We start from the raw sequence: 21,605 nt of genomic DNA, 5'->3' as shown, positions 1-21,605 counted from the left end.
TCCCTGCATCCCGAGGCCATACGGTCATTCTCATGATTGTGGATCGGTTTTCCAAAATGTGCCACTGTGTTCCTCTCAAGAAGTTACCCTCTGCACAAGAGTTGGCCTCGATTTTTGCCAGGGAGGTCTTCCGGTTGCACGGTTTGCCCAAGGAGATTGTGTCGGATCGGGGGAGTCAGTTTGTGTCCAGGTTCTGGCGCGCCTTTTGCTCCCAGTTGGGGATTCATCTCTCTTTCTCCTCGGCCTACCACCCTCAGTCCAATGGGGCCGCAGAACGAGCCAATCAGGCCTTGGAGCAATTCCTTCGTTGCTATGTCTCCGATCACCAAGACAATTGGGTTGACCTCCTGCCTTGGGCTGAGTTTGCCAGGAACACGGCGGTGAACTCTTCCTCTGGGACGTCTCCCTTCATGGCCAATTATGGGTTCCAACCTGCCGTGTTACCGGAGGTATTCTCTCCCCAGGATATTCCGGCTGTGGAGGATCACCTTTCCGTCCTACGTGCTTCTTGGGTACAGATCCAGAGGTCCCTTGAGGTCTCTGCGCAGCGCCAGAGACTCCAGGCTGATCGCAGACGAGCGCCCGCTCCTTCCTACCAGGTCGGAGACCGCGTATGGTTGTCCACCCGCAACCTCAACCTTCGAGTGCCCACTCCCAAGCTGGCGCCTCGCTTTGTTGGTCCCTTCCGAGTGCTTCGCAGGGTAAACCCGGTAGCCTATGCCCTTGCGCTTCCTCCTGGCATGCGGATCTCCAACGTGTTTCATGTCTCCCTGTTGAAGCCACTGGTGTGTAATCGTTTCACTTCCTCGGTTCCTCGGCCTCGTCCGGTCCAAGTGGGCAATCGTGAGGAGTATGAGGTGAGCAATATCCTGGACTCACGCCTGGTCCGCGGTCGGGTGCAGTTTTTGGTCCATTGGTGTGGTTATGGTCCAGAGGAGCGTTCCTGGGTTCCCTCCGCAGATGTCCATGCTCCTGCCTTGCTCCGAGCCTTCCACGCACGCTTCCCTCAGAAACCGTTCTTTACTCCGCGGAGGAGGGGCCCTTGAGGGGGAGGTACTGTCATGGTCTTACCTTCTTGCTGTTCTCCTTCGTTTGACATGTGCTGGCGGCCATCTTGGTTTCTGGGTTTCTTGTAGCCTCCCACCCTGCGGCTTCTCCTTCCCACTGGGAGGAGCTGGATGCCTAGCTCATATATATAGGAGGTCTGTGGCTTCAGTTCCTTGCTTGGTCCTCCTGTGTTCACATGCTTCTAAGACTGCTGCTGCTTCTGGTTCCTGATCCTGGCTTCGTCTGACTACCCTGCTGGTTCCTGATCCAGGCTTCGTCTGACTACCCTGCTGGTTCCTGATCCAGGCTTCGTCTGACTACCCTTCTGGTTCCTGACCTCTGGCTTCGCAAGACCCTGCTTCGGTTTAGCCATCCGTTTGGACTTTTGCCTTACAGCTTGATTTTCAATAAAGCCTTCTTATTTCCACTTATCTCTTGTTGTACGTCTGGTTCATGGTTCCATGACATGGGCATAGTGAATTAATGGAAGTTTTTATTTTTTGTCACAAGTTAGCGGAATATGATTTTTATATATTTTTTTTTCTTACAAAGTCTCATATTCCTCTAACTTGTGACAAAAAATAAAATTTTACATGAACTCACCATACCCCTCACGGAATACATTGGGGTGTCTTCTTTCCAAAATGGGGTCACTTGTGGGGTATTTATACTGCCCTGGCATTTTAGGGGACCTAAAACATGAGAAGTAGTTTGGAATCCAAATGCGTAAAATATGCCCTGTGAAATCGTAAGGATATTCATTGGAATTTGGGCCCCTTTGCGCACCTAGGCTGCAAAAAAGTTTCACACACGTGGTATCGCCGTACTCAGGAGAAGTAGGGCAATGTGTTCTGGGGTGTATTTTTACATATACCCATACTGTGTGAGTGAGAGATATATCTGTAAAAGACAACTTTTCCCATTTTTTTATACAAAGTTTTCATTTTACAGAGATATTTCTCTCACCCAGCATGGTTGTATGTAAAAATACACCCCAAAACACATTGCCCTACTTCTCCTGAGTACGGCGATACCACATGTATGACACCTTTTTTGCAGCCTAGGTGCGCAAAGGGGCCCAAATTCCAATGAGTACCTTTTAGGAGGGCATTTTTAGGCATTTGGATTCCACAATTCTTCTCACGCTATAGGGCCCCTAAGATGCCAGGGCAGTATAAATATCCCACATGTGACCCCATTTTAGAAAGAAGACACCCCAAGGTATTCCGTGAGGGGCATGGCGAGTTCCTAGAATATTCTTTTTCTTAGTTAGCGGAAAATGATTTTGTAAGAGAAAAAATAAATAAAAAAAAATCATTTTCTGCTAACTTTCCAAAATGGGGTCACTTGAGGGGTATTTATACTGCCCTGGCATTTTAGGGGCCCTAAAGCATGAGAAGTCTGGAATATAAATGTCTAAAAATTTTTACGCATTTGGATTTCGTGAGGGGTATAGTGAGTTCATGTGAGATTTTCTTTTTTGTCACAAGTTAGTGGAATATGAGACTTTGTAAGAAAAAATAAAAAAAATAAATGTCCACTAACTTGTGCCGAAAAAAAAATCTATGAACTCGCCATGCCCCTCAAAAGTGACTTTATAGTGCCGCAGCGATTTTACTGTGTTTTTGCAGTGATCAGAAAAAAATAATCCTGTCACTGCGGTTGGGCGGACTGAACGCAAGTGTGCGCACAAGGTCAGGCCTGATCAGGGCGAACACTGTGTTTTTTGTAGAGCCTATAGAACATGTCCTATTCTTGTCCGCAATTGCGGACAAGAAAAGGCATTTTCTATATAATTCTGGCAATGTGCGGATCTGCAAAATGCGGAAAGCACATTGCTGGTGTCCGTGTTTTGCATATCCGCGGTGTCTGTTTTGCGGATCCGTGGATCCGCAAAACACATACGGACGTCTGAATGGAGCCTTACAGGGGGGTGATCAATGACAGGGGGTGATCAGGGGTTAATAAGTGAAAGGGGGGGTGGTGTAGTGTGGTGCTTGCTGCTACTTACAGAGCTGCCTGTGTCCTCTGGTGGTCGATCCAAGCAAAAGGGACCACCAGAGGACCAGGTAGCAGGTATATCAGACGCTGTTAACAAAACAGCGTCTGATATACCTTTCAAGGGTTAAAAAAATTGCATCTACAGCCTGCCAGCGAATGATCGCCGCTGGCAGGCTGTAGAGCCACTCATTTACCTTCCGATCCTGTGAACGCGCGCTCCTGTGAGCGCGCCTTCACAGGAAATCTCGCGTCTCGCGAGATGACGCGTATATGCGTCTACGAGGAATAAACCGACCGCCTGCAGGACGCATCCCTGCGTTAGGCGGTCGGGAGGAGGTTAATGTCAGCGACTGGGACCCACATCCTCTCCTCAGGACCATAACCCTCCCAATGAACGAGGTACTGGAGAGAACCACGGATAATGCGAGAATCCACAATCCTAGAGACCTGAAATTCAAGATTACCGTCAACAACATACTGAGGAGGAGGCAAAGAGGAGGGTACAGTGGGTTGGACATAAGGTTTTAATAGGGACCTGTGAATAACATTATAGATCTTCCAAGTCTGAGGAAGATCAAGACGGAAGGCAACGGAATTGATGACGGACAAGATCTTGTAAGGCCCAATAAACTTAGGACCCAACTTCCAGGAGGGGACCTTCATTTTGATATTCTTTGTAGACAACCACACCAGATCACCCACATTCAGGTCCGGACCAGGCACACGTCTCTTATCCGCCACACGCTTATATCTCTCACTCATCCTCTTCAGATTACCCTGAATCTTTTGCCAAATAAATGACAAAGACGAGGAAAATCTCTCCTCATCAGGTAAACCAGAAGACCCCTCTCCAGAGAATGTCCCAAACTGCGGATGAAACCCATATGCACCAAAAAATGGTGACTTATCAGAGGACTCCTGGCGACTGTTTTTTAAAGCAAACTCAGCAAGGGACAAAAAAAGAACACCAATCCTCCTGATTCTCTGCCACAAAACAGCACAGCTATGTCTCCAGATTCTGATTGACGCGTTCGGTATGACCATTCGACTTTGGGGGTATAAAGCAGAAGAGAACGACAACTGAACCCCCAAGCGAGAACAGAAGGCCTTCCAGAATCTGGAAACAAATTGCGTGCCCCTATCAGAAACGATGTCTGAAGGAATGCCATGCAATTTGACAATGTGATCAACAAATGCTTGCGCCAGCGTCTTAGCATTGGGTAACCCAGGAAAGGGAATGAAATGCGCCATTTTGCTAAAAAGGTGCACTACTACCAGAATCACAGTCTTCCCCGAGGAACGAGGCAGGTCCGTAATGAAGTCCATGGACAGATGCGTCCAAGGACAGGAAGGAATGGGTAACGTAAGGAGAGAACCCGATGGCCGTGAATGAGGGACCTTGGCACGAGCGCAGGTCTCGCAGGCTGCCACAAAACCCTCAACCGTCTTACGAAGAGCTGGCCACCAGAATCTCCGAGCAATGAGATCCAATGTGGCTCTACTCCCCGGGTGCCCAGCAAGGACAGTATTGTGGTGCTCCTTTAAAACCTTGTGTCGTACAGTGAGAGGCACAAACAACCTCCCAGGAGGATAAAGATCAGGAGCCTCTGCCTGGGCTGCCTGAACCTCTGCCTCCAAATCAGGATAAAGAGCAGAGACGACCACCCCTTCAGACAAAATGGGACCCGGGTCTTCAAAGTTCCCCCCTCCCGGAAAACAACGTGACAGGGCATCAGCCTTCACATTTTTAACCCCAGGGCAGAACGTGACAACAAAATTAAACCTAGAAAAGAATAAAGACCATCTGGCCTGTCTCGGGTTCAGACGCTTGGCTGATTCCAAGTAGGCCAGATTCTTATGGTTGGTAAACACGGTAATAGGGTGTCTGGCTCCCTCTAGCCAATGGCGCCATTATTCAAAAGCTAATTTGATGCCCAACAACTCTCTATCTCCCACATCGTAATTTCTCTCTGTGGAGGAGAGTTTCATATCAGTGAGTAGCTTAACAACGGAGGAATAATTCAAAATGAACTTTCTGTAATAACTGGCAAAACCCTAAAACCGCATCAGCGCCTTCTGATTCTCATGAAGCTCCCAATCAAGCACAGCGTGGACCTTCTCGGGGTCCATGCAAAAACCAGAAGCGGAGAGAAGAAAACCAAGAAATTGAATCTCCGGAACCGCAAACACACATTTTTCCAGTTTAGCGTACAATTTATTCTCCAGCAGAATGAGCAAGACCTGACGTAGGTGGTCCCTATGAGTTTTGAAATCAGGAGAAAAAATCTAATTGTCATCTAGATACACCAGTACAAATTTCCCCATTAAATGATAAAAAAAATGTTGGAAGTCGGCCGGAGCATTCATCAAACCAAATGGCATAACCAAATTCTCGAAATGACCCTCAGGGGTATTGAAGGCCGTCTTCCATTCGTCCCCTTCCCTGACCCTGACTAGGTTGTATGCCCCTCTAACATCCAACTTATAAAAAACTTTAGCCCCAACAATCTGGTTAAACAGATCCAGGATCAGAGGAAGCGGGTATGGGTCACGAATTGTGATACAGTTCAGCTCCCTGAAATCCAGACAAGGTCTTAAAGAACCATCTTTTTTCTTAACAAAAAAAACCCAGCGGCAACAGGTGTCTTTGAGGGTCGGATATGTCCCTTTCTCAGGCTCTTTCAGGTTGGGAGAGATTGTATAAACAAGATTTTGGCAGCTTGGCGCCTGGGATGAGATTAATAGGGAAATCGTACTCCTGGTGAGGGGGCAGATCCTGGACACCACTCCTGAAAAAACATCCGAAAATTCAGAGAGAAAAGATGGTACAGTCTTGGTAGAAACCTCTGAAAAAGACGCCGTGAGGCAATTCTCTCTGCATAAGTGACTCCAGCCATTTATTTGCCTTGCTTGCCAATCAATGGTGGGGTTATGTTTAGTGAGCCAGGGTAGCCCCAACACTAGAGGAGTAGGTAATCTGCTTAGGACGAAACATGACATATCCTCAACATGAGCATCACCCACAGTCAAACGGATATTGTGAACTATGCCCTTTAACGATTTTTGAGAAAGTGGAGAAGAATCGATAGCAAAAACAGGTATATCCTTTTCCAAAGTGCATACCTGGAAACCATGTGTTATAGCAAATTAATTATCAATGAGATTGACAGCTGCTCCACTAGCTACAAAAATCTCACAAACAATGTTCTTACTATGTAGCGCCACCCTGGCAGGTAGGACAAAATGGGAACTACAAGCAAACGGCAAACCTTCAATTTCCGCATCAACCTTGCCAATAGTAGCAAATAGAAAGTTTTTAGAGTTTTTTTTTTTCTTTTTGTTTCTTTATTACCCTCAGAAAATTCCCTGAATCTCCTAGAGGGGCAAACATTAGGCAAATGATTTATTCCCCCACAAGAGAAACAAACCCTCCACTGAGAGCTGAATCCTCTACTATCAGAGGCAAGCAAACCCAGCTGCATGGCCTCCTGCTCAGAGGGGATTGAGAGAGACTGAGGCCCCTGCGCACTGAATGAGACCGCTCCACTGTCCTTGGACTGAATATGACATGAAGGAGTGGTCTCTTCTCTTTCTCTAAGACACCTGTCAATACGGACAGCTAGAGACATGGCAGAGTCCAACGAGGCAGGTCTCTCATGAAACACAAATGCATCTTTCAATCCCTCTGAAAGACCATGGCAAATTGACTTCGGAGTGCAGCATCGTTCCAACCAGTATCAGCTGCCCATCTCCGAAATTCAGAACAATTATATCTCTGCGGACTGTTTACCCTGGCATAAAAGACGCAGTTTAGATTCAGCCAGAGCAATACGATCCGGGTCATCATATATCTGCCCCAGGGCTACAAAAAATGCATCCACCGATCGGAGAGGCAATGCATCGGTCACGTCCACACACACACACAGGGGGAAGGATAGTGACCACTGCGCTCCACCCTAACCCCTGGCCCTGCTTACTTGCCTCACGAGTCCTGATGACAGGGGATAACTGGACGACAGTCCCTTACTTAGGATATGTGCAGGGAAGACAGACAAGACAAAATACGGAACGTGAATGGACCGGGTCAGAAGCAAGAGAGCTACTCAGTACAAAGGGTTAAGCAAAGAATGGTCAGGAGAAGCCAGGGTCAAATACCAGGAGAGTAGAGAAGTACCAGAGGAGTCCGCAAAGAGTAGTCAGGTGGGAGCCAAGGTCACAATACCAGGACGGATGCGCAGTACAGGAGGAGCAGGCAAAGGATCGTCAGGGAACAGGATCAGGTGAGTATTCAGTAGTCCAACAAATAGCCAGGAACCTAGAAATTAACAGGCAACCTGTGGCCAGCAGGCTGCCTGTATTTATAGTGGGGAGTGAGGGTCATGTGACGTGGCCAGCGTCACATGACCGACAGACCGACCAGTCGAGCACCGATTGATCAGCTCGGCGCTCAAGGCAGACCTAGGAGCAGGGAGCCTCCCAGCTAGCAAAGCCGCCCTGGGAATGAGGTCAAACACAGATCCTCGCTCCCGAAGCTAAGCAGCAGGTCTGCGGCTGATGGGAGACCGAGTGCGCTTTCGGCACCCCGTTACAGTACCCCCCCTTTTACGAGGGGCCACCGGACCCAAGACTTCTAAATGAAATTTTCAAACAAGTCTAGGAGCATGAACCTCCCTGGCAGGTACCCAAGATCTCTCTTCAGGTCCATACCCCTTCCAGTGAATCAGGTACTGCAAGGAATTACGCACCTTCCTGACATCCACTATTTTAGACACCACATACTCAACAGCATCATTAACAATAACCGGCAGAGGCGAGGCTTTCGATGGTACTACCGGTTCAAAATATTTTTTAAGTAGAGATTTATGGAACACATTATGAATGTGGAATGACTCGGGCAGCTCCAACCTAAATGATACCGGGTTAATTACCTCCGTGATCTTATATGGTCCAATAAAATGAGGAGCAAATTTTCTAGAAGCTACCTTGTGAGATAGATTCTTGGAGGACAATCATACTTTATCCCCAACCTGAAAGTTCATCCCCCCCTTGAACGTCTCCTATCGGCCTTGAGTTTTTGAGAACTTTGAGCCTTTTCTAGGTTCGATTGAACCCGGGCCTAAACTGTGCACAGTTCGGAGGAGAGTTTATCCGCTTCAGGGTTAGAGGAGGAGACGGACGACCCAGAATGAAAACGGGGATGAAAACCATGGTTACAAAAGAAAGGGGAGATCCCAACAGAAGAATTGACACTGTTATTTAAAGCAAATTCAGCCAACGGAAGGAATTTGACCCATAATTGCTGGTCATCAGCAACATACATCCTCAAGAATTGTTCCACAGACTGATTAAGGCGTTCAGTCTGCCCATTACTCTCAGGATGGTAGGCGGAAGAAAAAGACAATGAAATTTTACATCTTTGACAGAAGGCCCTACAGAATTTGGACACAAACTGCACACCCCTGTCAGAAACAATATTTTCCGGGATGCCATGTAAACGAACAATCTCTCTCACAAAAATAGACGCCAGGGTTTTAGCATTCGGAAGTTTAGACGGGAATGAAATGAACCATCTTGCTAAACCTATCAACCGCTACCCAAACAACAGTCTTACCCTCCACCAGCGGTAGGTCAGTTATAAAGTCCATCGAGATATGGGACCAGGGTCTACTGGGAATGGGTAGGGGTCGTAGGTTACCAGCAGGGCGAGTCCTAGGTGTCTTAGACCTGGCACAAACCTCACAGGCTGACACGTAGGACTTGACATCCCTGGTCAGAGTGGGCCACCAATAAGATCTAGAAACCAGATCCTTAGTGCCCTCAAAACCCGGATGTCCACAAAAGGCAGAATCGTGACACTCCCCCAACAGCTGGAGACTAAATTGTACGGGAACAAACAACTTATCTGTTGGGCTGGATGCCGGTGCCAGATGTTGTTCAGCCTTAATGCGAGCCGAGATATCCTGGTTTAGAGCCGCTAAGAAGATGTTTGCTGGTAGGATGGATTCAGGCGGTGCCTCAGTGAGTTGAAAAGCATGGAAGCTCCGAGATAATGCGTCTGCCTTCACATTTATACTTCCCGGCCTGAACGTAATGGAGAAATCAAAACGGGTTAAAACGGAGCCCATCGGGCTTGTCGGGGATTCAACCTCTTTGCAGACTCGAGAAACATTAGGTTTTTATGGTCAGTGACAACAGTTACCCGATGCCTTGCCCCCTCCAAAAAATGCCTCCACTCCTCATGGCCTTGGTAGACCAATTCTCCAAATCCGCCCCTTTCTTAGTAAGGTCGGTCAATGGTTTAGCAATTACAGAAAAAATCATGATAAATTTACGATAGTAATTAGCGAAACCCAAAAACCGTTGTAAGGCCTTTAAGGATGAAGGCCTTACCCATTCCTTAATTGCCAAAACCTTACCAGGATCCATCTTAAAGGTAATCTGTCACCTATTTTGAGCCTATAAAACAGTTAGCATAGCAATGTGCAATAAAGTACTTTCATTCCTGCATGTGTCCTCTTTCTTTTATTCAACTTTTCATTCAGATGAAAAAGCGATTTTTCTGATATGCAAATCAAGTCTCAAGGTGCCCAGAGGGGCGTTATTACTCTGCTCAAGTGCCCAGTAATGCCCCCCTGCAGTGCCCAGCCTTCCTTTCTTCCAAGCCCAGCACGCCTCCTAAGAAAAAATGGAAGAAAGGCGGGCTGGGCACTGCAGGGGGGGCGTTACTGGGCACTAGAGCAGAGTAATAACGCCCCTCTGGGCACCTTGAGACTTAATTTGCATATCAGAAAAATCGCTTTTTCATCTGAATGAAAAGTTGAATAAAAGAAAGAGGACACATGCAGGAATGAAGGTACTTTATTGCACATTGCTATGTTAACTGTTTTATAGGCTCAAAATAGGTGACAGAATCCCTTTAAAGGCGTGAGGAGTCAGAACATGCCCTAGAAACAGTATCTCCTGTACACCAAAGACACATTTCTCTTGCTTAGCGGATAGCTGGTTCTCCCTCAACACCTCTAATACTTGTTTGACATGAGACACATGAGATTCGAAATCAGGAGAGAATATCAAAATGTCGTCAAGATAGACAATAATACATTTACCTAAGAATATCGTTCATTAAGTTTTGGAACACAGCTGGGGCATTGCTGAGTCCAAAAGGCATCACCTGATATTCAAAGTGTCCTATCGGAGTATTGAACGCTGTCTTCCATTCGTCTCCCTCCTTGATTCGGATTAGATTGTATGCCCCTTTCAGGTCAATCTTGGAAAACCAGGTTGCCCCCAGAAACTGGTTAAATAAATCCGGAATCAATGGGAGAGAGTATCTATTTTGGACAGTGATTTTATTTAACCCCTTAAGGACCGAGGACGTACCGGTACGCCCTATTTCCCGAGTCCTTAAGGACCGAGGACGTACCGGTACGTCCTGACTTAAAACCGTAACTCCGGCGCCGCGGGGGTTAATCGGAACGGGATTTCGGCTGAAATCATTCAGCCGGCATCCCGTAACAACGCAGGGGGGGGTCATTTGACCCCCCCGTATCGGCGATCGCAGAAAACCGCAGGTCAATTCAGACCTGCGGTTTGCTGCGCTTTTTGCCGTTTCTGATCCCCGCGGTCCCTGACCGCGGGGATCAGAAACTTCAGAGTGCCCGAAATCAATATTGTTAACCCCCCCCTGCACCCCTGTATGATTTGATGGCGGCGGGAGGTGCAGGGGGGGTGTCGCATGCAGTGGGGGCGTTGCGGGAGGCGGGCGGTGCGGCAGGCGGGATCGCGATCCCCCGCCCGCCTCCCATTGCATAATCGTTGGTGTACAGTGGGTATACCAGGGTGCCAGCACATTGCTGGCACCCTGGTATAAACGGCTGACATCGTTGATGCGATGTCAGCTGTTTAACCCTTTCCATACAGCGGTCCGTACGGACCGCTGTATGGAAAAGGTTAACAGTAAGAGGGAGCTCCCTCCCTCTCCGATCGGGGGGCTGCTGTGCCTTTGCAGCCCCCCGATGGGAGAAGGAGAGAGCCCCCAGACAGCCCCCCCAGAACCCCGTCCTTACCCTTCCCCGTCTGCGAAGTTCTGACCATAACTGAGCAGACGGGGAAGGTTCCCATGGCAACTGGACGCCTGATCAGGCGTCCTGCTGTCCATGGTGCTGAACAGATCTGTGCTGAAAGCATAGATCTGTTCAGTGTAAGTAAAATACAGTGCAGAACCCTATATAGGTTCTGTTCTGTATTTTACAGACATCAGACCCACTGGATCTTCAAGAACCAAGTGGGTCTGGGTCAAAAAAATCAAATAAAAAGTGAAAAAAGTTAAGATAAAAAAAAAAACATTTATCACTGAATAAAAATTAAAAAAATAAAATACACTACACATATTAGGTATCGCCGCGTCCGTAACGACCTGATCTATAAAATGGTCATGTTACTTTCCCCGCACAGTGAACGCCATAAAAATAAAAAAATAAAAACTATGAGAAAATTGAAATTTTGCCCACCTTACTTCCCAAAAAAGGTAATAAAAGTGATCAAAAAAGTCGCATGTACGCCAAAATAGTACCAATCAAACCGTCATCTCATCCCGCAAAAAATGAGACCCTACTCAAGATAATCGCCCAAAAACTGAAAAAACTATGGCTCTTAGACTATGGAAACACTAAAACATGATTTTTTTTGGTTTCAAAAATAAAATCATTGTGTAAAATGTACATAAATAAAAATAAAGTATACATATTAGGTATCGCCGCGTCCGTATCGACCGGCTCTATATAAATATCACATGACCTAACCCCTCAGATGACCACCGTAAAAAAAAAAAAAAAAAAAACTGTGTAAAAAAAGCAATTTTTTGCCATCTTACGTCACAAAAAGTGTAATAGCAAGCGATCAAAAAGTCATATGCACCCCAAAATAGTGCCAATCAAACTGTCATCTCACCCCGCAAAAAATTAGACCCTACTCAAGATAATCACCCAAAAACTGAAAAAACTATGGCTCTTAGACTATGGAGACACTAAACAATTTTTTGGTTTTCAAAATGAAGTTATTGTATAAAACTTACATAAATAAAAAAAATTGTATACATATTAGGTATCGCCGCGTCCGTGACAACCTGCTCTATAAAATTACCACGTGATCTAACCTGTCAGATGAATGTTGTAAATAACAAAAAAAAAACATGCCAAAAAAGCTATTTCTTGTTACCTTGCCGCACAAAAAGTGTAATATAGAGCAACCAAAAATCATATGTACCCTAAACTAGTACCAACAATACTGCCACCCTATTCCGTACTTTCTAAAATGGGGTCACTTTTTTTGGAGTTTCTACTCTAGGGGTGCATCAGGGGGGCTTCAAATGGGACATGGTGTCAAAAAACCAGTCCAGCAAAATCTGCCTTCCAAAAACCGTATGGCATTCCTTTTCTTCTGCACCCTGCCGTGTGCTCGTACAGTAGTTTAGGACCACATATGGGGTGTTTCTGTAAACTACAGAATCAGGGCCATAAATAATGAGTTTTGTTTGGCTGTTAACCCTTGCTTTGTTACAGGAAAAAAAATATTAAAATGGAAAATCTGCCAAAAAAGTGAAATTTTGAAATTGTATCTCTATTTTCCATTGAATATTGTGCAACACCTAAAGGGTTAACAAAGTTTGTAAAATCAGTTTTGAATACCTTGAGGGGTGTAGTTTCTTAGATGGGGTCACTTTTATGGAGTTTCTACTCTAGGGGGGCATCAGGGGGGCTCCAAATGGGACATGGTGTCAAAAAACCAGTCCAGCAAAATCTGCCTTCCAAAAACCGTATGGCATTCCTTTCCTTCTGCGCCCTGCCGTGTGCCCGTACAGTAGTTTACGACCACATATGGGGTGTTTCTGTAAACTACAGAATCAGGGCCATAAATAATGAGTTTTGTTTGGCTGTTAACCCTTGCTTTGTTACTGGAAAAAAAATATTAAAATGGAAAATCTGCCAAAAAAGTGAAATTTTGAAATTATATCTCTATTTTCCATTGAATCTTGTGCAACACCTAAAGGGTTAACAAAGTTTGTAAAATCAGTTTTGAATACCTTGAGGGGTGTAGTTTCTTAGATGGGGTCACTTTTATGGAGTTTCTACTCTAGGGGGGCATCAGGGGGGCTTCAAATGGGACATGGTGTCAAAAAAACTGTCCAGCACAATCTGGCTTCCAAAAACCATACGGCGCACCTTTCACTCTACGCCCCGCTGTGTGGCCGTACAGTAGTTTATGGCCACATATGGGGTGTTTCTGTAAACAGTAGAGTCAGGGCAATAAAGATACAGTCTTGTTTGGCTGTTAACCCTTGCTTTGTTAGTGGAAAAAATGGGTTAAAATGGAAAATTAGGCAAAAAAAAGAAATTTTCAAATTTCATCCCCATTTGCCAATAACTCTTGTGCAACACCTAAAGGGTTAACGGAGTTTGTAAAATCAGTTTTGAATACCTTGAGGGGTGTAGTTTCTTAGATGGGGTCACTTTTATGGAGTTTCTACTCTAGGGGTGCATCAGGGGGCTTCAAATGGGACATGGTGTCAAAAAAACTGTCCAGCAAAATCTGGCTTCCAAAAACCATACGGCGCACCTTTCACTCTACGCCCCGCTGTGTGGCCGTACAGTAGTTTATGGCCACATATGGGGTGTTTCTGTAAACAGCAGAGTCAGGGCAATAAAGATACAGTCTTGTTTGGCTGTTAACCCTTGCTTTGTTAGTGGAAAAAATGGGTTAAAATGGAAAATTAGGCAAAAAAATGAAATTCTCAAATTTCATCCCCATTTGCCAATAACTCTTGTGCAACACCTAAAGGGTTAACGGAGTTTGTAAAATCAGTTTTGAATACCTTGAGGGGTGTAGTTTATAGAATGGGGTCATTTTTGGGCGGTTTCTATTATGTAAGCCTCGCAAAGTGACTTCAGAGCTGTAGTGGTCCCTAAAAATTGGGTTTTTGTAAATTTCTGAAAAATTTCAAGATTTGCTTCTAAACTTCTAAGCCTTGTAACATCCCCAAAAAATAAAATATCATTCCCAAAATAATTCAAACATGAAGTAGACATATGGGGAATGTTAAGTCATCACAATTTTTTGGGGTATTACTATGTATTACAGAAGTAGAGAAACTGAAACTTTGAAATTTGCTAATTTTTCCAAATTTTTGGTAAATTAGGTATTTTATTATGCAAAAAAATTAATTTTTTTGACTTTTTTTTACTAGTATCATGAAGTACAATATGTGACGAAAAAACTATCTCAGAATGGCCTGGATAAGTCAAAGCGTTTTAAAGTTATCACCACTTAAAGTGACACTGGTCAGATTTGCAAAAAATGGCCTGGTCCTTAAGGTGAAAATGAGCCCGGTCCTTAAGGGGTTAATCTCCGGTAATCAATACAAGGCCTAAGACCACCATCCTTCTTCTTAACAAAGAAAAACCCTGCTCCCATAGGAGAGACTGAAGGACTAAAATGCCCTTTAGCAAGGCTCTCCTTAATATAATCTTCCATAGCCTTGCGTTCGGGCTTAGAAAGATTATAAATTCGCCCTTTAGGAAATTTGACACCCTCTATTAGCTCTATGGCGCAATCATAAGGTCTATGGCGGGGGGGTAGAACCTCTGGAGTAGGGGATGAGAATACATCAGAATATTCCTTAATAACTGAGGGTAATGTATTAGACCTTACTGAAACCCCAGCCTGGACCATGGACAAGCATGAGTCACACTTAGGTCGCTATTTCACCAACTCTCCTTTGGACCAATCTATTGTGGGGTTATGTAAACGGAGCCAAGGCAACCCTAGTACCACCTCAACCGGTAGGTTCTCCAGGACTAAAAGAGAACATCTCTCAGAGTGGCACACACCCATGGTTAGAGAAATTTCAGAGGTACATGACCTCACCGTACCACCAATCAGGGGAGTAGCATCATTAGCCATGACATGGATAGGTGTAGGTAAAGCAAACATTGGAATACCCAATTTACTAGCATATTCAAAGTCAATAAAGCTGGCCGCTGAACCGGAATTAATAAAAGCCTTACCCGGCCACTTATTAACCCCCAGAGAAATTGTTATTGGTACCAAAAGCTTACATTTAGAAAAATCAGGGTGTACCTGGTCTTTAGGTTGTCTTGCCTTAGGAGACTTGTCAGAGAGGACCCTCTTAGGACACTTGTTGATCCAATGGCCAGGATCTCCACAGTAGAAGCACTCTCCGCGTCTGCGACGAAGATTACCCCGGGTCATGCCAACCTGCATGGGTTCCTCGGTGGAGACCTCACTGTTGTCCCTGGAAAAGGCCTCTGGCTGGACCACCATCTAAGAACAGAACTGTCGTTCTTGTCGTCTCTCTCTAACTCGTCGGACAACTAGGGTCATCATCTCCTCTAAGGTCTCTGGAATTATCTTTTAAATTATCAGACAGACCAGACCTAAACTGACTCTTCAGGGATGGTTCATTCCATCCTGAGGGGACACACCACCGTCTGAATTGGGTGCAATACTCCTCCGCAGGGAGATGGCCCTGAACCAGTGCTCTAAGAGCTATCTCAGCTACCAGGGCCCTGTCTGGTTCGTCATAGAGGGTACCCAGGGCCTGAAAAAAAACCTCCACAGAAGTTAGACAACTGGCCCCAGGAGGTAACGAGAATGCCCAGTCCTGGGGATCACCCTGTAGTAGAGAAATGATAATCCCCACGCGTTGGCTCTCGGGACCGGAGGACACGGGGCGCAAAAGGAAGTAGAGTTTGCAACTCTCCTTAAAGGAGAGAAACCTCTTCCGGTCTCCAGAAAGGGTTCTGGGAGCTAGATCTGGGGCTCAAAATGTGGACTGGAGGACTGAGGAGTGGAGAACCTTGCCCTAACTCAAAACAACGAAGTTTCTCTCCTAGTTCCTGCACCATCGGTGTCAGGTTAGAGACATGGTCAGTCAGGGTAATAAGAGGATTCATGATACATTGGTTATAGGGCCTGTTAATCTGTAACGGTCACGTCCACACACACACACACACACACACGGGAAAGGATAGTGACCACTGCGCTCAACCCTCACCCCTGGCCCTGACTACTTGCCTCACGAGTCCTGATGACAGGGGACAACTGGACGACAGTCCCTTACTTAGGATATGTGCAGGGAAGACCGACAAGACAAAATACGGAACGTGAACGGACCGGGTCAGTACAAAGGGCTAAGCAAAGAATGGTCAGGAGAAGCCGGGGTCAAATACCAGGAGAGTAGAGAAGTACCAGAGGAGTCCGCAAAGAGTAGTCAGGTGGGAGCCGAGGTCACAATACCAGGATGGATGCGCAGTACAGGAGGAGCAGGCAAAGGATCGTCAGGGAACAGGATCAGGTGAGTATTCAGTAGTCCAACAAATAGCCAGGAACCTAGAAATTAACAAGCAACCTGTGGCCAGCAGGCTGCCTGTATTTATAGTGGGGAGTGAGGGTCATGTGACGTGGCCAGCGTCACGTGACCGACAGACCGACCAGTCGAGCACCAATTGATCAGCTCAGCGCTCAAGGCAGACCTAGGAGCAGGGAGCCTCCCAGCTAGAAAAGCCGCCCTGGGAACGAGGTCAAACACAGATCCTCGCTCCCGAAGCTAAGCAGCAGGTCTGCGGCTGATGGGAGACCGAGTACGCCTTCGGCACCCCGTTACAGATCCCCACCCTCTGCTCCTCATCACCAGAGGAATGGGGAAGTAGGCGAAAATAGAGTTTGCAAGCCTCTCTAAAGCGAACAAAATTCTCACTACCCCCGGAGAACACATCCGGAAGCGAGATCTTAGGCTCTGACCAAACTCCATGAACGCAAGCAGAAACGGTCACCTGAAACTGAGACACAGTTTTACGAAGATCTGCTACCTCCAGTGAATCAAGGCTGAAACCGGATCCATGCTTAAGACGGTAATGGCGGTTTATAATGTTACGGATGATATTGCAGATAGCTGGAAGTTACGGATAAACATACGACTGGCTTGATCCCAAACTAAGGAGCATAGAGGTGACCCCTGTAAAACCCTAAGAGCTCACCCTGACTGCTAAGCACATACAAGGATCTCGGAGGTAGACGATTGCATGCCCTCGTACCTAGACTGCGTGACACCTGAAAACCCTATAATAGTGAGGGGACACGACCACCGGCTCCCTGCACTTAATACAGAGGGAGTCAGGGTCACCTAGAATCAAGCCAGCAAAGAAACACAAGAAAGGACTTATCTGAACAAGCAGTAGCAGAAGTCTCCAGCAGTGATCACTTCAATCCAGGAAGTAGTATAAACTGCAAAGTGAGGCAGTATGGGAGGGAATATAAAGGGAGTCAATTAGTGTGAATAGGTGACAGCTGGGAGAAGGATGCAAGAGGTACAGAAGAACGTCTGCCAGACATTCTCAGAGAGCTGGCAGTGACAGCGCCTGAATCCTAGGCAGGCTAGATGGTCATGGTTTTTTTCTAGGTTCAGTTTTGTGGTCCCCTTTCGCCCTGGGGTTAAAAACATCAAGGCAGATGCGTTGTCACGTAGTTTTCCTGGGGGGAGTGATTCGAAGGATCCCGGTCCGATTTTGAATGATGGAGTGGTGGTTTCTGCTCTGTACCCCAAGTTGGAGATGGAGGTGTTGGGGGCCCAGGAGGAGGCTCCTGATTCTTGTCCTCCAGACAAGTTGTTTGTTCCTGCTGAACTGCGATATAAGATGTTCAAAGAACATCATCATACGGTCCTTGCGGGACATCCTGGAAGCAAATCCATAGATCTTATTTCCTGGAGATTCTGGTGGCTAGGGTTGCGCAAGGGTGTGGAGGGTTATGTGACAGCTTGTGAGACCTGTGCACGCTCGAAGGTGGCTCACACTCGGCCTTCAGGATCCCTTCTTCCTTTATCCATCCCGTCTCGTCCTTGGACACATTTGTCCATGGACTTTATTACTGATTTACCGAGTTCCTCTAGGAAAACTGGGAATTTGGTGTTAGTGGACCGCTTCAGTAAGATGGCCCACTTTGTACTGTTACCTAGCTTGCCCAATGCCAAAACTCTCGCTCAGGTTTTTATCGATAACATTGTGAAACTGTATGGCATTCCCTCTGATGTGGTGTCTGCTAGGGGGACGCAATTTTCTTTCCAGGTTTTGGAGGGCATTCTGCTCTCGTCTGGGAATTCAACTGTCTTTCATTCCCAGTCGAATAGTCAGACAGAGCGCACTAACCAAAACCTGGAGACCTATTTGAGGTGTTTTGTTGCCGAGAACCAGGATGACTGGTCCTTGTTCTTGTCTCTAGCCGAATTTGCCTTGAATAACCGTAGACAGGAGTCCACTGATAAGTCGCCATTTTTTGGTGCATATGGTTTTCACCCACCGTTTGGTACTTTTTCTGGGGCTGGATCTTCTGGGATGCCAGAAGAGGAGATATTCTCTTCCGCCTTGTCATCTAGCTGGCGGAAGATCCAAGTTAATTTGGAAAAGATGGGTGAAAGATATAAACGAATGGCTGACAGGAGACGTATGACTGGTCCAGACCTGTGTGTGGGTGATTCTGTGTGGTTGTCCACTAGAAACATTAAGCTGAAGGTACCATCTTGGAAATTGTGTCCAAGATTTATTGGCCCTTGCAAAACCTCTGCGATTGTCAATCCGGTGGCGTTTTGTCTGGATCTTCCGCAGACCTGGAAGATCCATGATGTGTTTCACAGGTCTTTATTAAAGAAATATGTGGAACCATCTCCATTGCCACCTCCCCCTGTCCTAGTGGATGGCAATTTGGAGTTTGAAATCTCTCTAAGATTCTCAACTCACGTGTTCTTTGGGGATCCCTCCAGTACCTGGTGCACTGGAAGGGATACGGTCCCGAAGAAATAATGTGGGTTCCGGCTGCTGATGTCAGTGCTAGCCGCCTGGTGAGGACTTTTCAAAGGGCCCACCCAGATAAAGTTGGTCCGGGGTGTCCGGAGGTCACCTGTAGAAGGGGGGGGGGGGGTACTGTTACGCCTTGCCCTGTGAATGTGCAGAGATCTGTCAGACTGGCTGCACATGTCTGACTTCTTTCTTTGTTTTGATTTGGGTTTGAGCTGGATCCACCTTCCCTCAGGTGTACTGGGTTTCATTGTTAGTGACGATATTTATCCATCCTTCCACCAGTGGCCTATGCGGGTTAAAGTTCTTTCCTGTGAGCTTTTGATTTGTGGCGGATCATCTGCTACAGCTCTGCTCAAGATAAGTCCTCTCCTTCATTTCCCTTTGTGTGTTTTATCTAGGCCTCTAGAGAGAGACGCTTGCTTCCTCCTGGTTCGAAGAAACAGGTTGCCTCTTACCTTTTCCCTGCTGCTTATGGTTTGCCCAGGGTGTTTTGGTTTAGGCACGAGGGCATGTGCATATTCACCCTAAGGGTATGCACATGGACACAGCAGTTTAGGGAAAGCTTTTCGGGATCACTAGGAGGTGACCCTTTTCTCCCTAGCTTTTGGGCCTAGTCGTTTATTCTGTTTGTTTTCCCATGTTTGGTTATTTACCCGCTTACCTACCTATATTGACAGGGAGGTTATATAGAAGACATGTGTAGGAGATCTCCGAGAAGTGTACTCGAGCAGGGGTGTTATATAGAAGACATATCCAGGAGATATCAGAGATCTGGACTGGAACAGTGGGTATTACATAGAAGACATATCCAGGAGATGTCAGAGACGTGGACTGGAGCAGGGGAGGTTATATAGGAGACATATCCAGGAGATCTGAGAGACTTGGACTGGAAAAAGGGGGTTTATACAGAAGACATATATAATAGATCTCAGAGACTTGGACTGGAGCAGGGGAGTTTATATAGAAGACATAACCAGGAGATATCAGAGACGTGGACTGGAGGAGGGAGTGTTACACAGATGACATATCCAGGAGATGTCAGAGACGTGGACTGGAGCAGGGGGCGTTACATAGAAGACATACATAGGAGATCACAGAGACGTGGACTGGAACAGGGTGCCTTATACAGAAAATATATCCAGGAGATCTCAAAGACGTGGACTGGAGCAGGGGGTGTTATATAGAAGACTTATCCAGGAGATCTCTGAGACGGGGACTGGAACTGATGGCATTATATAGAAGACATATCCAGGAGATCTCACTGATGTGGACTGGAGGAGTGGGCGTTATATAGAAAACATATCCAGGAGATCTCAGAGATGTGGACTGGAGCAGGGGGCGTTATATAGAAGACATATCCAGGAGATCCGAGAGACTTGGACTGGAAAAAGGGGGTTTATATAGAAGACCTATCCAGGAGATCTGTCGTGAACATTCCTATAACAGGTGTGAGTAGATCAGAAAGACTGGCAACACGTTAATCTTACAAGTTCCTTGTGGATCAATTAGGGTTTTGTTGTTTAGGTAATGGCCACACCCCTTGCTTCAGGTGTTGCATGTTTGGTCATCTAACCTTACCTATTTAGTGCTGCCTCTCCCTCTCAGGGGTGCGGTCCATAGTTTATTTCCCTGGACTTCAAGCTAGCTGGTTGGATCTCTGATGAGTTCCTGGTGCTGCTGTTGTTCTCCTTGAAGCAAAGTCTTGTTTTCCCTATATGTATTTTGTTTGTTATATTTTCCTGTTGTTTGTATCTAGGCCTGAGGGAGACTCCTGTTCATCCATCTGGTGGAGGAATGGGTCATCTCATGCCCCGACACTATTCCAGTGCTTTGCAGGGTTTTGTAGGGCTCATGGAGTGGAGTAGTGGATTGGAACGACCAAAACAGAAAAATTCATACTTTTCTAAAAATCACTAAAAACATGACTGGATAAAAATGAGTGGCACTACAAGAAGACGATCACCGACCCCCCCCCCCCCCCACCCCAAGGATATATAAATACAGGACACTAGGCTGAAGTTGGTTTCTTATTGAGAAGTTGCAGTGAGCGTCCCGAGGGGAAATCAGATGAAAATGGCATTAAAATACAAAAGGCAGGCACAAAATGGGCAGAAAAGTGTGATTTAAGGGGAACCTGTCACCGGGATTTTGTGTATAGAGCTGTGGACATGGGTTGCTAGGTGGCCGGTAGCACATCCATAATACCCACTCCCCATAGCTCTGTGTGCTTTGATTGTGTACAAAAAACAATTACATATTTAAATTAACCTGAGATGAGTCCTGTCGAGACCCGGGGCTTCACCACCCCGATTATTTACCTCCCCGAGCTAACGGGAGGTTGATGGAGAAATTTGTGGTGCGCAGTGGCACCCTGCTGGCCAGTTCACCTCTCCCGCCGCGTGATCTGTCGGAGCTCCAGAGGGGCAAGATGGCCGACACTAAGAAGACTCGCTGGCGCCGGACATAAAGGCCACCCTGGAAGCCACCATAGCAACTTCCTTACAGCAGCTGCAAGCCACGGTGACCCAACATACAGCGCAGGTACAAGACCTGGAGCAAAGAATGGGCATTATGGAAGACGAGCTGGACAAAGCTCATACCCAGCTCAGGGAAATCTTACATTCTAATAAGGCGCTCCGGGACAAAGTCGAGGACTTAGAGAACAGGTCCCGCAGAAGCAACCTGCGT

This window comes from Bufo gargarizans, chromosome 6, assembly GCF_014858855.1.
Source record: "Bufo gargarizans isolate SCDJY-AF-19 chromosome 6, ASM1485885v1, whole genome shotgun sequence".
In the NCBI taxonomy this organism is placed as follows: Eukaryota; Metazoa; Chordata; class Amphibia; order Anura; family Bufonidae; genus Bufo; species Bufo gargarizans.
Note: the sequence above shows the minus strand (reverse complement) of the source record.